This window comes from Coenobita brevimanus, chromosome 75, assembly GCF_032717465.1.
Source record: "Coenobita brevimanus isolate Jiangsu-jjx chromosome 75, ASM3271746v2, whole genome shotgun sequence".
Classification (NCBI taxonomy): Eukaryota; Metazoa; Arthropoda; class Malacostraca; order Decapoda; family Coenobitidae; genus Coenobita; species Coenobita brevimanus.
This window is the reverse complement of record NC_137028.1, coordinates 26133684-26150062: the sequence shown is the minus strand read 5'-3', so window position 1 is coordinate 26150062 and position 16379 is coordinate 26133684.

Sequence of the window (16379 nt, the reverse complement as noted above, 5' to 3'; positions counted from 1 at the left end):
ATCCGTAGAGACATCAGCGGTACTGAAGGCAAAACGTAGACAAAGTGCAGGTGGGATTTACTGTAGAATACTGGAAGACATATACCGACATGGAACAGCGATCACTAAGCCCCATACAGATACTGGAAAAATCCCAATTTAAAATGATGTAAGGCAAGTCTATATTATCTCACCAAAAGTGCTTACCGCATGTTTTGAAGAAACATTTAGACAGCTTAACTACAGTAATGAGGAAATTGAAACAGGAAATGAGTATCTGAACAACCTCAGGTTAGCATATGACATGCGTCTTTTTACTCATAGTGAGTCAGGTGTACAACTGCAACAGTTGACAGAAGACTTGAACAGAGAAAGACTTTGTGTAGGACTGAAGGTAAGAAAAAGGCAAAAGTTGTTTAATATCCAAGCTGAAACTGAGTGAATAAGAATCCACGATGATGTTTTAGAATTAGTTAATCAGTTTGCATATGAAAAGGGCACCTAACCATTGTGCTGAAAGAGAAAAGTTTACAATCAGTGTGCTCTCTCCGTAATGACGTACGGCTCAGAGGCATAGAGAATGACTGAACCACTGGAAAGTTGGGAAGTGCGCAGACGGTTATGCAAAGATTGATGGTAGTATTCACTTTAAAATATAGGAGAAAATCAACTTGGATGAAGATAAGAATTGAAGTAGAAAAAGTATTGATATCAACCAAAAATGATGAAACGGCAGTGGGTGAACCATATTTATAAAAGGACATGATACTGTAAAAGTTGGCCAAGGAAAACAACAGACTGGGTAACAACTGATTCAGAAAGACCAAGAGCACGAACAGCAACCAGGTGGTGTGACGAATTTAAAAAAAAAAAAAGTAGGCTACATCAGTCGATACAGCGTCCCTGACAAAAAAACAAAGGGAAGCGATGAAAACAGATAATTAGAGATATTCAGGTTCTGGAGAGAGAGAGAGAGAGAGAGAGAAATACAGATACTTTCCTTTACTGCACGTTCTAATGCACAAGACGAAGAATTATGAAGGGCTGGACTGTATGGCCTGTTTCAGTAAACATTATGTAATTTTACGTCCAATCAGTCAAAGACATTTTCAGTGTGATGACGTAGTTGCATTTTACTTATACTGTTCCTGAAGAAATGGAGGAATTCAGAATAGAATGCAGAAATAGGTTTTTGGTGTTGGAAACGTTGGAAGAGGGGGAGAGAAGTGTAGATGAGATGTGGGAGGATGTGAACAAAGTTTTGCATGAGGCTGCTGAATGTACGATTGGAAGGAGACATAGATTCAGGAGAAAGAAATGGATATCAGAGGAAACGTGGGATATGATAAAAAAGAGAGGTGAGGCTAAATTGAGGAGTGAGATGCAATGCGTTGATGAACGAGAGATTGAATTAGCAAGAGCTGCGTACTGGAGTTTGAATTCAGAAGTAAGAAGGTTAGCTAGGAGAGATAAAAGAAGATGTGTGGATGAAAAGGTTGCAGAGACTGAAATCTTAATAAACAAAATTGATGGACAGAGTCAAAGAATAGCATATGAATCGATTAGAGAACTGAGTGGTAATGCAGGTAAACGCAAAGAAATACCAGTTAGAGACAGGGAAGGAAATTTATTGACCAAAGATGGAGATATTAAAAATAGATGGAAAGAGCATTTTGAGATAGTTCTTAATAGACCAATACCACCAGAAGAGGATATACCGTCTGCTCAGGAAGATTTAAATATAGAAACAGGAGAGTTGAGGCTTGCAGAAGTGGAGAAATCAGTAAAACAGTTAAAGAATAATAAGGCACCAGGGGAGGATGGTTTATTTCAGGAAATGTTTAAAGTGGAGGGGGATAGATTAATAATGATCTTGACCAAGCTATTCAATAAGATATGGGTGACGGGGTTACTACCATCAGTTTGGAAGAATGGTGTAATTGTTAAAGTTCCGAAGAAGGAGACCTGAGTGAATGTGGTAATTGGAGGGGAATCTCTTTGTCACCGATAGCTTTGAAAGTTTTCAGTAGAGTGTTGTTAAATAGGTTGGAGCCGGTGGTTGAGGGTATTCTGAGGGATGAACAGGCTGGTTTTAGAAAGGGACGTGGTTGCAATGATCAGATCTTTATAGTTAGGCATTTGATGCAGCAAGTTAATGAAATGAGAGTACCGTTAAGTCTTTGTTTTGTTGATTTTGAGAAGGCTTTTGATAGTGTTTCGAGAGAGACTATGGGGAAGATCATGAGACATTATGGAATACCAGAGGAGTTTGTGAGGGTCATTATGAACATGCATGAGGACACATTTTGTAAAGTGATGGTTGATGGTTGTCTGAGTGATTCGTTTGAGTAATTCAAGGTGGTGTTCTATCGCCTTTACTATTTATATTGGTCATTGATTACATTATGAAACGTGTTGGAACAGAAACCGGTGCAGGTATACTTTGGGGAGAGAACAGGAAACTTTTGGATTTAGATTATGCAGATGATATAGTTTTGATTTGTGATGGGCCAGAAGAGATGCAGAGAGTGTTGGACTGTTTGGTGAGTGAAGGTCGCAAGGTGGGTTTGGTTATTAATTGTGGAAAAACTGAAATAATCAATATGAATATGGAAAATGCGCAGGAATGTGTAATTGGAGGTATGGTTGTAAAGCAAGTTGATAGGTTTAAATATTTAGGTACTTATTTAGCCAAGGATGGTTCTTTGAACTTTGAATTCGAGGAAAGGTTAAAGAAGGCTAATCAGGCAATGGGAATGCTTAAAAATATTTGGAATAATAACAATTTTTCTGTGCATACAAAAATCAAACTTTATAAGGTAATGGTTAGGAGTATCTTAATTTATGGACACGAGTCTTGGTACAGCACAGTGACTATGGAAAATAAATTCTTGGTGTTTGAAAACAAAGCACTTAGAAGAATATTAGGAGTTAAGTGGTGGGAAAGGATACCAAATAGTAGAATTAGAGAAATAACGGGAGTGCAGCCGGTCGATGAATATGTTAGGTTCTCACGATGGAAGTGGCTAGGACATGTGTATAGGAGACAGGGAATAGTACGAGGTACACCAGGGTGGGTGGCACTTGGTAGGAGAGGTAGAGGAAGGCCAAAAGAGACGTGGGTGAGGACAATGAGACGGGAAGCTGGAGATGAGTGTTGGGGAGATCTTGAGGAGTTAGCACAAGATAGGATGTGGTGGTGTGAGTTCATCATGCATCCCCGAGGATGCCACAGGAAATGATTGATTGATTGATTGTTCCTGCTCTATTGAATCCAATTTACGAAAAACCTCTCGTAATGCATGACGTAATTATGGCAATACCTACGATCTCCAGCACGTTCATCTCCTAGACATCATGTTTAAAACGGCAGGAATAATAAAAAAAACAAAAAAAACTGTGAATTAGCAAAACGAATGAGATCAACGTGAATTACAAGGTGCTGAGAATGATCCCTTTCACCACATTGACCCCTTAGCATATTCTTTCTATCATGGGACGATTATTTTATCTTAGGAAATGCATCGCACTGAAGAGTTTACTGCAAGTTATATAATTCTGACCCAACCAGCTAGAAAAACCTCCCTTGAGCTAAGGAAAATGTTTGGGCCGGCAAAAGTAATATAAGACATCACCGTAGTCAAAGAGTTAATAACTATCCTGGGTTAGCAGGTTGTTTCTCCTGATGATGATGATGATGATGATGATGACGAGGAGGAGGAGGAAGGAGATGTTAATGATGACGATGATGATTATGATGATGCTGAGGAAGAGGAGGAGGAGGATGGATGGATGTTGATGATGTCGATGATGATGATGATGAGGAGGAGGAGAAGGAGAAGGATGATGATGATGATGATGATGATGATAAGGAGGATAATGATGATGGCAGTAGGGAAGAATGAGAAGAGAAGATCATGAAAATGGAAGAAATCAGACAAAGGAGAGAGAAAGGAGAGTCAGGGGAAAGACGAAAGGAAAGGGGAGAGATAAAACAAAGGGGTGACAGAGAAAAAACGAACGGAGAAAAAAGATAAGAGAGAGAGAGAGAGACAGACAGACAGACAGACATACAGACAGACAGAGACAGAGACAGACAGACATACAGACAGACACAGAGACAGACAGAGAGAGGGGGGGAGAGATGGAACCAAGGAACGAAAGAACTGACGGAAAGGAGTAAATGGAAAGGAACGAGAAGGAGAGAGGGGTGGGAAGCTTGAAATCCATAAATAGTTTCGACGTTGATGAGAACTGGCGGATGTAATGAGATAGTATTTGAGTCCGCGTAACTCTCTCTCTCTCTCTCTCTCTCTCTCTCTCTCTCTCTCTCTCTCTCTCTCTCTCTCGTTTTGGACATTAATTCTATCACTCTTGGTTCGAGTGTAGGTTATGTGGTAATTGTGTCAGGAGCAGAGCAGTAGAAGAGGGGAAGTGAGAGAGGGAAGGAAAGAGAAAGAGAGAGAGAGGGGAAAAGCGAGGGAGAGATGTAAGAAAGGTGGGGGAAAGAGGAAAGAAGCGTGTGTGTGGGTGTGTGTGTGTGTGTGTGTGTGTGTGTGTGTGTGTGTGTGTGTGTGAGAGAGAGAGAGAGGTGTATGAGATATGGAGGATAAGGGAAAGACAGAAAAGAATGAAAACTAGGATAAAATAATGAAAAAGGAAAAAGAATTAAATATTTACTGATAAAATGAAGAAAATGAAAGGAAAAGAACAAGAGGGGGATCGTGAATTGTTATTTTCCGCTTACACATCTTTTTCCCATTCCACCATCTCTGATTTTTACCTGCACCTCTCCTCCCCTACACCTTTCCCTCCTGCCAGTACAGCTTGATATCTAATTAATTACTAAGCAAGGGTAAACGAGCTACGAATGTAAATTGTCCTCCATCGCCGCAGCCATTAAGGGCGTGACAGATATGATAAAGACAAACGCACTTTTTTTTTTTTTTTTTTTTTTTTTTTTTAGCTACGAGACTCCGTGAAGAAGGTCACTAGAGTATTATAATGCAAAGTGCAGATCACTTATTCAGATATAAACCAACTGACAGCAACTAAAAACTTTCCCACATGCTTAATGCACTTTTTGTTTATAAGGTAAAACCGAGAGTTTCGAAGGTTTGAATGATAAATGAATAAACTATTTCAGTTTGTTAGGGACCCTGTTCAGTAGTTCTCCTAAGCTGCCATTTCCCTGTTCCTCTTTCAAAATCCCTCCTTTCTCGCATATTAGTGAACAAGTGGGTTGAAATGATGATATTCTTAAACTCTTACTGAAGGATGTTAAACATGGGTATAACAACTATAATATTAGAATGTATTACATTGAAATGCAAGAAATTCCCTGAATGGAATAACAGGGCTCACCGAAATTGAATGATAAAATTCGCTTTAAATATTCTATGGGGTACATTATTTTTTGTCTAGCCGCATAGTATTGATGTGGTAATTACAGTCCTATTAATCTTACATGCACATGACCAGTAACAACACTGTTACGCATGTATTGTGTGAAAGACCACGACAAATTACCGTAAAGTGTTTTAGATTATGGGAATGAATCATGTGTAAGTGTAAACAAACAAGTAACTGGATGGAGCCTGTAAATACTGTCTCTTTCAAAGAAAGTCAAAAGAGACCAGCAGTTTAATAGGTTCATTGGGAGATAACTGGTCATAATTTTAAAAGACTCGAAGTCATGGGCAAAGGAGCTGACAAACTGGGGAAGACAGTCCCAGTAATTTGCATATTACATCTTACTTCCCTTGTTAGTTATACATTGTATACCGCTGTCTATTTAATATAACCATTAACTCCACGCATGCATCACAGAGAAATATTGACGCGCCACTGAAATAAGATGGTGAAGAGAAGGTTCACAGAAATTTTCTGATCCCTCCAAAAAATGGTACTTTGTTGCTTGACCTTCTTATGTTTGTATGTATGAATGTTAGAAGGCAAGTTGGGATAGTCTTTGGAAATGTTTTGGCTTCAACCACATTCTAAATTATCCTTAAAAAGTTTTCGTTTTGGCATTTGTTGAAATCTTTTACCGTTTTTCTTTCTTTCATTATCGTCCGCATTAAGTTGGCATTGCAAGCAAACGCTAACTTGGCATTGTAGGATTAAATGTAAGTATATATATTTGTAAGTATGTAATGTTTCGCCATGCCCCACTGTCATATTTACGGGTATTTTGGCTCGACATAGTTACGCGGTCGACATTCAGTTTCCGGATTCTCATTTTTTTTTTAGGTTTAAGGCACTCTCATACTGGCGTTTAATTTTTCCACATTCTGTTGTCTTGATACTTGTAAGTTGCGTTTTCACTTACTCATTTTTTTTTTATTTAACAGTTTCTCTTCTTCTGCATACATATTCATTTCTTTACCACATAGCCTATACCCTTTATTTTATGACATTTCTTTTCTCTTCTCTCACAATGCAGTTTCTCTTGCTCACGTTGTCATTTATTTGCTCACATATTTCTTTTTCTTTTCCTTCCAATCTGTTCATTTGATATCCGCTTGTTAATAATTACCCTTTTCTTATAATCTGCCCAACTAAGACTGCATTCCATCTGCAACATTTTCTCTTGCTTTGAACACACTACGTAGTCTCTCGCTCATTTTATTTGCTTGTTCACATTTCCCCTGCTTATATTCTCTGTCTATTGCCCCCACTGCGCTAACCTAAAATTACCTCTTCCTTAAACCATGCCCTAGTCTCCTCCCTTAGAGCCATGGGCTGTGGGTTGTTCTCTCTCTCTCTCTCTCTCTCTCTCTCTCTCTCTCTCTCTCTCCTTGAAAGTCGTACAGAGATAGAACATGACAGCACAAGGCACATGCAGGGAAAAAGAAAATAATAGTTTTAAGACGGGTTCGTGGTGTAGGTGTGATTACTAGATTGTTGCAGAGAGGGGTTATCTTGTGAGCACCCTCCTTTTAAATCATTCAGTTTCACTCGAATCCAATCCAGAGTTTCTTTCGAACGTGAGGATACTGTCAGTACTCTCGAGCCACTGATCTAACTTTGTATTCCCTCTCCATCCTTTTCCTCCACTTGCTCTCTCAGCTTCCCATCTCCCTTTCCTCCCTCTCTTCCTTCTCCTATTTCTTCCTCCTTCCTTCCCACGGGTAATATTTGGAGGAAGAACCACCAGGTTTATTTACCTCCGCACCCCCATTGTAAACCTAATCTCTCTCTCCGCTCTTATTTATTCCTCTCCTCCCTCATGCATCGCTTTTGTGCTGTTATGACCACATCCATCTTTATACCGAAGTTTTTCTTTCAGCTTCAGATTTCACAATGTGACTTACTTCCAGTTTATTAATTGATTTCGTTATATCTTATGAAGCAAACTGACAAGACAAAATGTTGATAGCCTCCAAAACTTTCCGCATCCAAAAAAGAGAGCAGAATGTTGCAGTCAGGATATTTCATTTCGAATCACAGTACCTGGACATGTATGTAGAACCTTGAGGTCACAATGGTTGTTGAATTTATCATTAGAACATGCTGCAGAGAATCCTGGCATTAGAGAATTAGCAAAAAAAAAAAAAAAAGGTGGGGGGGGGAATATGCAGCCCGATCAGTGTTGCTTGCTTGCCGTAATGGAAGAAGGATGGAAGCAGAACAACCAAAAGATTAAAGTTTGGACGAATGGTCTTAGGTGGTGGGGAATGTGGTGTGGGATGAGACGAGTACACGTTGCGTAAATGGACGTTGTATGAATGGAGGTGTTGACAGTGAGAAGGACGATTACCTTAAAACATTTTTGTGCCGCACGGGTGGGGAGGAAAAAAAATATAATTTTGATCAAGATGGGAACATTACAGTCAAGAAAATGGGGTCTTGTAAAATGTATTGTATTAGAAAGGTGAAGTTTCGAAATAGAGTTATCTTTGAAGAAGAAGAAAAAGACGAAAAAGATGAGGAAGAAAAAGAAGAAAGGCAACAACAACAGTAACAAAATAAAATCAGCAGGTAATCGATCTCCGCTCTCATATACCATGCGTCATATGACACTCGCTAAATGAGGTGCAACCATTGCCATGTGTCTCTATATACAAACAACATCAGTCCGGTTCTATCATCCGTGAGTTTGTTCTACCAACCATACTTTACATTCTCACATATTTACTCACTGTACTGCAGGTCCATCCTCTTGCATGTACATGGATCCTTATACTTTGAAAAGTACACACTTCTTGTGCATTACCGTCTTAATGATATCCATTCCATCTTTATGACTATGAGATGTGGTGTTTTATATATCTATTTGGCTGATAGCATTTTCAGTATAAATGAATGTAGTCGTCTGGTGCCAAACACAATATATTAGTTTAAATGACAATAACGGCAAAAAGTGAAACCCTGGAACCCGATTACGTATATTTTTACTCATTTTTCCTGTTTGTGGACAATATATCAACCTTAAATAAAATTTCTCAAAAACAACAACAAATCCTGAGCTGAATAGAACTCCCTGATGGTAGCAAAATATTATATAAAAGAAACTTTAGCAGAGCCGTTAACGAATGGGTACGGAAATATATGGACCCTCCAATACAGCAGACGGCCAGTTTCCAATGTAGCTTGCACGGCCGGAATTGATGTTTAGGTGTACAGGTGTGTGTGGCACTGCGGGTACTGGTCTGTGAGTGTCGAGATTTGAGTGGCATTGAGGGTACTTGTGTGTGTGTGTGGAGGTGTGGATGGCACTGCTGGTATTGGTGCATAAGTATGGAGGCGTCGGTGGTACTGCGGGTACTGGTGTGTGAGTGTGGACGTGTGGGTGGCACTGGGAGTGCTGGTGTGTAAGCGTCAATGTGTGAGTGGCACTATGGGTGCTGGTGTGTGAGCGTAGAGGTGTGAGTGAAACTAGGGGTGTTCGTATGTGAGTGTGAAGTCAACTGGTGTCACTCGTCTGGCTGTTTTGTGGTCAACTGCACCTGAGCCAATATGTTTAGTGAAGGTTGCCAGTAGGAGAATCAATGACTATTAACAACTCCGTGCAACAGCAGTATCGTTCAACCAAAACCTTAAGGGAAAAGCCAAAGCTTAGATTAATCCATATCACCTCCATAATGGTCAACAAGGCCAACTATTTACTTTCGCTTTCCTAATCTATCTCTGGAGTTTGACCCAAACTAGTCAGTTTATTACCTTGGTCCCCAACCTTCCAGATTTACCCACTTTACTCTATCTTGAGCTATCATTACCATCCCTCCATCTTGAATACCCAGCTCTGAGGGAGAAATTAACACCAGAATTTCTTGCTAGTCACGAATAGGTTCTGTGGAAAGAATGTACAGCCATATCTTTGTCATATTGTCACTGAACTAAATGCTCCAAAAGGACAAAAATCTGGACCAAGTCAAGGTAGAAGATTTGTAAGTAAAAACCTCCTAGAACTAAGTAGGTACATGTATTCAGGTAAGCTAAATAATGTGAAGCATTAGTCAAGCTTCTCTCTCTCTCTCTCTCTCTCTCTCTCTCTCTCTCTGGCAGTCTTTATCTTTCTTCCATATCCTCTTTATTGCATTACCATTCGCATATTTTATCTCCAGTCTCATCGCCTTTTAATATACTTTTCAGTTTACTCTCTAGCTTCTCTCCTCACCTCTAACCCCACATAGCATCAGCATACTTCAAACAAATCTCCCAGTTCTTCCTAAGCTGTGCTCCAATCTAGTTCCACATTTTGCCAACCTGTATCCTACCCCTCTCATCGTCGGAACAACTGTAATATTCTGAGGTACGTATTGCCAGATCATTTTATTCTGTTGAGAGTTAGTTATAGGAGCCTCAAATTATTTAACCGCTTTCAGTCTCTTTCTAAACCCTAATCATGTATTGTACACTAACTCCCTATTAATTTTCATACCTGCGTCCCTCCATGTTGGTCATTATCTCCGAATCGTTTTTAGAAACTACCGGTGGTAAAAACTACAGTGGTACACGTAGGGACAAAACACTTTAATCTTCACTGCAAGGCAAACAGGTGGGCGGAATCAAGAGCTGCTAAAATCCTCCCCGTCGAGAACTGTGCGTTATGTTAGGGGTGCCATAATGCACAATCGTCCTCGGGATGGTAGCTGATTACAGAATATCATTGATTATAATCTGAATGTGTGACAAAGCACATTGCCCTGAGGTACCCCGCTTTCTTGGATAAAAACATCCAGTGTTACATTACGGGGTTATCCTTAAAAAAAAAAAAAAAAAATGTATATACAAACTGCATTTTAAACCATACGGTAAGCATAGAGCTTCATTATTTTACCGTGTCGCCATGTCATATCATAGGCTTTATGGATGTCCAAGAGCACCGCTATTATTAATTCTTTATTGGTAAATGCCTCCGAAATGCAATGATACAAATTCATTTAATAATCTTGTGTATTTTATAATTAACGGAAGCCACATTGTCGATCATTTAAGAAAGTTTTCAACTTTAAAACCAAAATTAGCTTATTATTAACCATTCATTCCATGACCTTAAATAGACAAGAAGACAACACAATAGGACGAAATTAACTGGGATCGACAAGATGACCGGCCTGTTTGGGTATCTCCACCCCCTATAGATACACAGGACGCCACCGAATATAATGAATAAGGTGAAACAAAAAATAAACCTCACCAGAAAACAAAAATTAAACCTCACCAGAAACTATGTTGTAGGGAGGTGTGACTTACTCGTACTGTGCCACAAAGCTCCAAACCAAACGTGAATTCTACTGTTAATGATTTGGTGGGCGTTCCTGTTGGATCATTGTCTACTAAAGGTCCAACTGCACTGCCTTCTGTGCTTATGGATGGTGTGCCACTGAAAATGAGTAGGCGCTGTCTCGGCATGTCAGAGACCGGGACATTAAACAAACTGAAATTCATGAAGATCTACACGGACAATGTAAGAAGCCTCACAGAATCGTACAAACCTGGTAAATTAATGACTGAATCAGAAAACATTAGTTGGGTTATTGTAGGTTTGAGTGAGACCAACAGAAAAGAAGGAAAATTAATTCAGGTCCAAGGCAGCAACCACCCGTTTTATTACAGAGGAAGACAAAACGAAAGAGTTAATGGTGTAGGATTTTTATTTAACAGAAATCTTGCAGAGAACACTGTTGAATTCAGCAGTGTATCTAACAGAGAGGCATGGATTGTAATTGGATTAGGCAAAAGATACGACCTGAAAGTAATATTAGTATATGCAACACTTTCTCAAAGCTCAGATATAGAAAAAGAATAATTCTAATTCGACTTCTCTCATATGATGGAAGAAGAAAAGACAAGATATACTATACTCAAGCGAGACATCAATGCAAAAGTTGGCAAATCGAAAAGTGGAGAAGCATGTGTTGGAAAATTCGGAGTGGGAGAAAGGAATGACAGAGGTGAAATGCATAACATGAGAATAATGAACACATTCTATCACAAAAGAACAGGGAGGAAATGGACCTGGAGAAGTCCAAACGGAGAAACAAAGAATGAAATCGACTTCATTATAGCAGATAACATGATCATAAATGTCACAGTTATCAACAAAGTAAATATAAGAAGCGACCATAAAATGGTGAGTTGCACAATCATATTCAGTTTCAGAAGTGAAAGATAGAAGCTGATTAAAAATAAGAAGGTATTCCCAAAAAAAGTAAGCGAAAACAAGGTAGCCTTTCAGTTACAAATAACGAACAGGCTTTAGGTTAGGCTGAGTGTGACATTAATGAGTTAAATGACAAAGACTAATAAAAGTGCTGAAAGAATCAGCAGAGGTTGTAGGGGAAGCTAATACAACCAAGTATTAGCTCAAAAAGATACCCTCGAGCTCATGAAAAGAAGAAAGGAGACGAAAGTAAAAACAAAGGCAGATGATTTAGAAAGAGCAGAATTAACTTAGCTTATCATCAAGAGACAGAGGGAAGAAACAGAAAGAGAAATATGGATCAGACCAACGATACCATCAAAAAGGTAAAAGGTCTGAAACAGGTCCGAAGAACAATGGCACTGAGAAAGCAACATATATCACAGAAAGAAAAAAAGGGTAAAGTCATTACGAGACAGACAAATGAAGACGCAGAGTAGCGTCGTGGTGTTGATGTGGATGTAGTTACGTGGAGAGAAAGACAGATGAACGAGGAAGAAAAGCAGTCTTGTGATGTTGATGTGGATGTAGTTACGTGAGGAGAGAGACAGACAAATAAGGAAGTAAAGGAGGGTTGTGGTGATAATGTGGATGTACTCGAACGTATTAACAGAAATACTTTGAGATTCGTTCGCCATGGGGAGAGGATAGGGAATGGGAGACTTACTAGGGGTGAATGTGAGTGAGGTGGAGGATACACGGGGAGAGGGAGGGCGCATTTCTCTGCCAGTGCCTATATGTATGTAATATGTATGCATGTATGTATGAATGTATGCAGGTATATATACATCGGCGTACGAGTTTCTTTATTGACCAAGATCGTTTTCACTTATGGCGTCAGTTAATACAAAGCACCTTGAAATAAATGAGGTCAGTCGGATACCTGGAAATTCCATGGCAATGAAACAGATCAATGGACGGTGACTGGACGGTGATATGTAAGGGCTGGAGAGAGGGCAACCTGACACAAGACCCACAAACCTCAAAAGTGAAACATCCCCTTGGAGAGATAGTAAGATGAAGTGAATTTTTGTGATGGGTGATAAAGTTTCAGTTGTTGTTGTTGCTGGTGGTGGTGGTTGTGTGTGTGTGTGTGTGTGTGTGTGTGTGTGTGTGTGTGTGTGTGTGTGTGTGTGTGTGTGTGTGTAATTGATTGATTGATCTATTGATTGACTGTATTTGAAACTGGCGGCCCAACTGCCAGGGTCATAAGCCGCCAGACAACAAGCTAAAACAAGCAGCAAAAAAATAGTACACATTCGAAATAAAGTTAATAACCATTTCTAGAAATAGAACACTGAAAATAATAAAAGAATAGTTAAAAGAAAAAATCAATTACTTATAAAAGTAGAAAGAGGCCTGCCTCCTGAACAAAACTAAAGACATAAGTAAAATCGCTATGGACTCCACCAAGCATCAAGGAGAGACAGTACACAACATCTGCCCCTCTATGCCTATGAAGGAATCACTGAAGCAGGTCCCCCAAACTTGGACACTCGACCAGCAAGTGACGGACAGTGAGGGGAACAAGGCAATCATCACAGTACGGTTGAGTCTTACCACTCATCAGGAACCCATGTGTAAACCGAGAGTGCCCAATGCGAAGCCTAGCAAGAGCCACCTCCAATTGCCGAGGCATGGAAGGGAGAACCCTTGGCACAACCACTCTCTGAAAGACCTCTTTCAGCTTGTTATGAGCGACACCATCCTAGCGTCTCTGCCAACACATATGAATTCTGTACCGCAAGTAAGGTGTTACATCAGAAGCAGGAAGCGGATATTCGGTTGGGGTCTGTTGAGAAGCCGCAGCCTTGGCCAATGCATCCGCCTTCTCATTGCCCACCACACCAACATGTGCGGGAACCCAGCAAAAATCCACTCTCTTCCCTCGACGACGAATGAGAAACAGCCACTCCAAAATAACTAAAACTAAGGGATGGGAAGAGTTAAAAGAGTCCAGGGCCAAAAGCGCCCCTTGAGAGTCGCTAAAAATAGTAAAATAATTGTCAGGGTGAACAAACACCAACTTCAGGGTCAAAATGATAGCTGACAACTCTGCAGTAAAAACTGAGGCAACCAAAGGAAGACTACCTCCACGGCTAAAATTGGGAAATACCATTCCAAAACCAACACCTGATGCGGATTTAGAGCCATCAGTTTACACAGAACACCATGACTAGAAGAATGTTCTAAAAATAACTGTAAAAGACACTGAGGAGTAAGAAAATCCTTTGAGCCTGCAAAAGGCCTGCAGAAAGTTACCTTGGGCAATATCCAAGGTGCAACCCTCAGGATCCGAACAAGACTGACAAGTACTTCCGACAAACCAAACTCCTCTATAATATCCTGATCCCTCTAGCCAAACAGACGAGGCATGCGAGGGTGTCTACAATAACACAAAAGACAAGACTGTTTCGTCACACACTCACAGACAAGTGAGTCTGGAAGGCAACGAATCCGGAGCCAGCACCGTACTGCAATAGACTAACGCAGTAGATCTAAGGGAGGCACACCAGCTTCCACCAAGCTGGGAATTGGAGATGACCGAAAAGCCCCAGTTGCAAGGTGAAGTCCAGCATGATAGACAGCATCTAGAGTTTTTAGTCTGGACTCTGTGGCAGAGGAGTATACCTCGCAGCCATATGACAGCTTAGAGGTTACAAAACCCTGAAACAAAGGCAAGAGCGTCCTCTGATCAGCACCCCAAGAGGTTTGGGACAGAATCCTCAATATATTGAGAGCCTTCATTAAAGTTGTTTTAAGATTTGCCAAGTGTGAAACCCATGTCAAACGATAGTCAAACGTCAGGCCCAAGAATTTCGTCTCTGTCACACAATGGAGTCTCCTGCCACAAAGCTGGAGATCAGGGTCTGGATATACCCCTCTCATCTGACAGAAGTGCAAAGCCACAGGCTTTGAAAGGGAAAACCGAAAACCCTTGGAAGTGGCCCAGGCAGAAATCTTGTCCAAGGCAAGTTGCATACGCCGTTCAATAGCAGACATGCGGGAGCCAGAAAACCATATAGCTACTGTAATGTATGTATAGCATGTATGATCTCATATGCCTGTGATTAATTTATTTGTAATGCATGCATGTACCACTTATATTATTACTGACGTGTGCCATTATTATATGCCTGTGTACACATTCGTTCTATAGGCCACGCATCCCTAGCCTTATATGTTTTGTGTGCCCCTAGTGGTGCGTCATGTAACTAAGTTAGAGTTTGTTTACAAGTCTAGCCGCGTGCAGATTTAAGGTGGCAGCCCCTTATCTTGTACGCATTCAGTTTAATATAAGGACCTACTTTAAGTGACTTTGCATTTCCTTCCATCCCCTCCTAGTGGTAAGGAAATTGCTCTAAAGTGATGAATCTGTTAACATCATACATGGCGCAGTGATCGAAGAGCTGATGGGATACCGCCGTCACCGCCCGCCTGCCACTCGCCTCCCCTGGCACCACGAGGTCCCTGGATTACAGTGTTCTGTGAAGTGTTGTGCATTGACAGTGTTGTGTAGTGCAGTGACAGTGTTCTGGGCGCATTTCTAGGTTATTTTATTCATATGCATCCATTGTCACCCATACGTGGCCACTTCTTGGGCTCAGGTCGGGAGCGCGAGGTAGCACCCTCCCTCATCCATGTCTCGAGGGTAACTGACTCGCCCCCACCGCAGGCTGCCCACCCGCCACTCGCACACACACACACACTCGTAATTCCAACATTATTTTAACTGACTATTTGCAACAGTAACTTTTCCCATATATCCAGGTGTATCGGGCGAATTTTGTGGGGTGAATATTGCAACATAGGTACAGCCCTTACCTTTAGGGGAAACTTTTGCAGACATGTCCGACCACGGATCCCCTAACCGTTCCCCACCCCTTCCCAGCCCTTACTCTCCGACGTCGTCTGGGCCAGAGTTAGTGCAGCTCATCAAGTATTTAGAAGAATCAAGAAAATATGAGGAGGAGAGGAGAAGGTGAGAAGACCAAGAAAGAAGAGAAGCTGAGGAGAGGCGAGACCAAGAAAGAAGAGAAGCTGAGGAGAGGCGAGACCAAGAAAGAAGAGAAGCTGAGGAGAGGTGAGACCAAGAGAGAAGAGCAGCCGAGGAGAGAAGAAGGAGAGAGGACCAAGAAAGAAGGGAAGCTGAGGAACTTCGAAGACAGGAAGACTCTGCAAGATTCCACGCCCTATTTCAAGCATTGGCAACCTCCAGGATCTCTTCAGAAAGCACTCCAGCTCCCAACCAATCCCCCTCCCAGTCAACTGCTCCTACTCCAGACCCAGCACCGCCACAGAAAGCAGCAGCCCAGACACCGCCTCCACTACAAGCAGATGCTATGTTCCAAATGTTCTGGGAATGGAAGCGCTGTTGGGACGACTATGCGGTCATGGTGGATCTCTCCAAACTTCCGAGACCTAAGCAGCTGATTCAACTTCGCATCTGTCTCACCCTAGAGTTGCAGCGTATTTTGGAGCACACTCTTCAGATTCCCCCTTCCACCGACAAGACCGTCGATGAGGTGTTGGATGTCCTGCAGGACCACTTCAAAGGTCTACGGAATGAGGCGCTACGTTGAAGAGAACTTCTGAGCTGCAAGCAGTTAGAAGGAGAAACTTTCGCTGATTTTCACATACAGCTTAAGCGCATCGCAGAAGTGACTGTGTGTCCAGGAGACCCGGTAGCCTGCAAAGAAATCCAGCTCAAGATGATCATCCTCATGGGTGTTAGAGATGCAGAACTGGT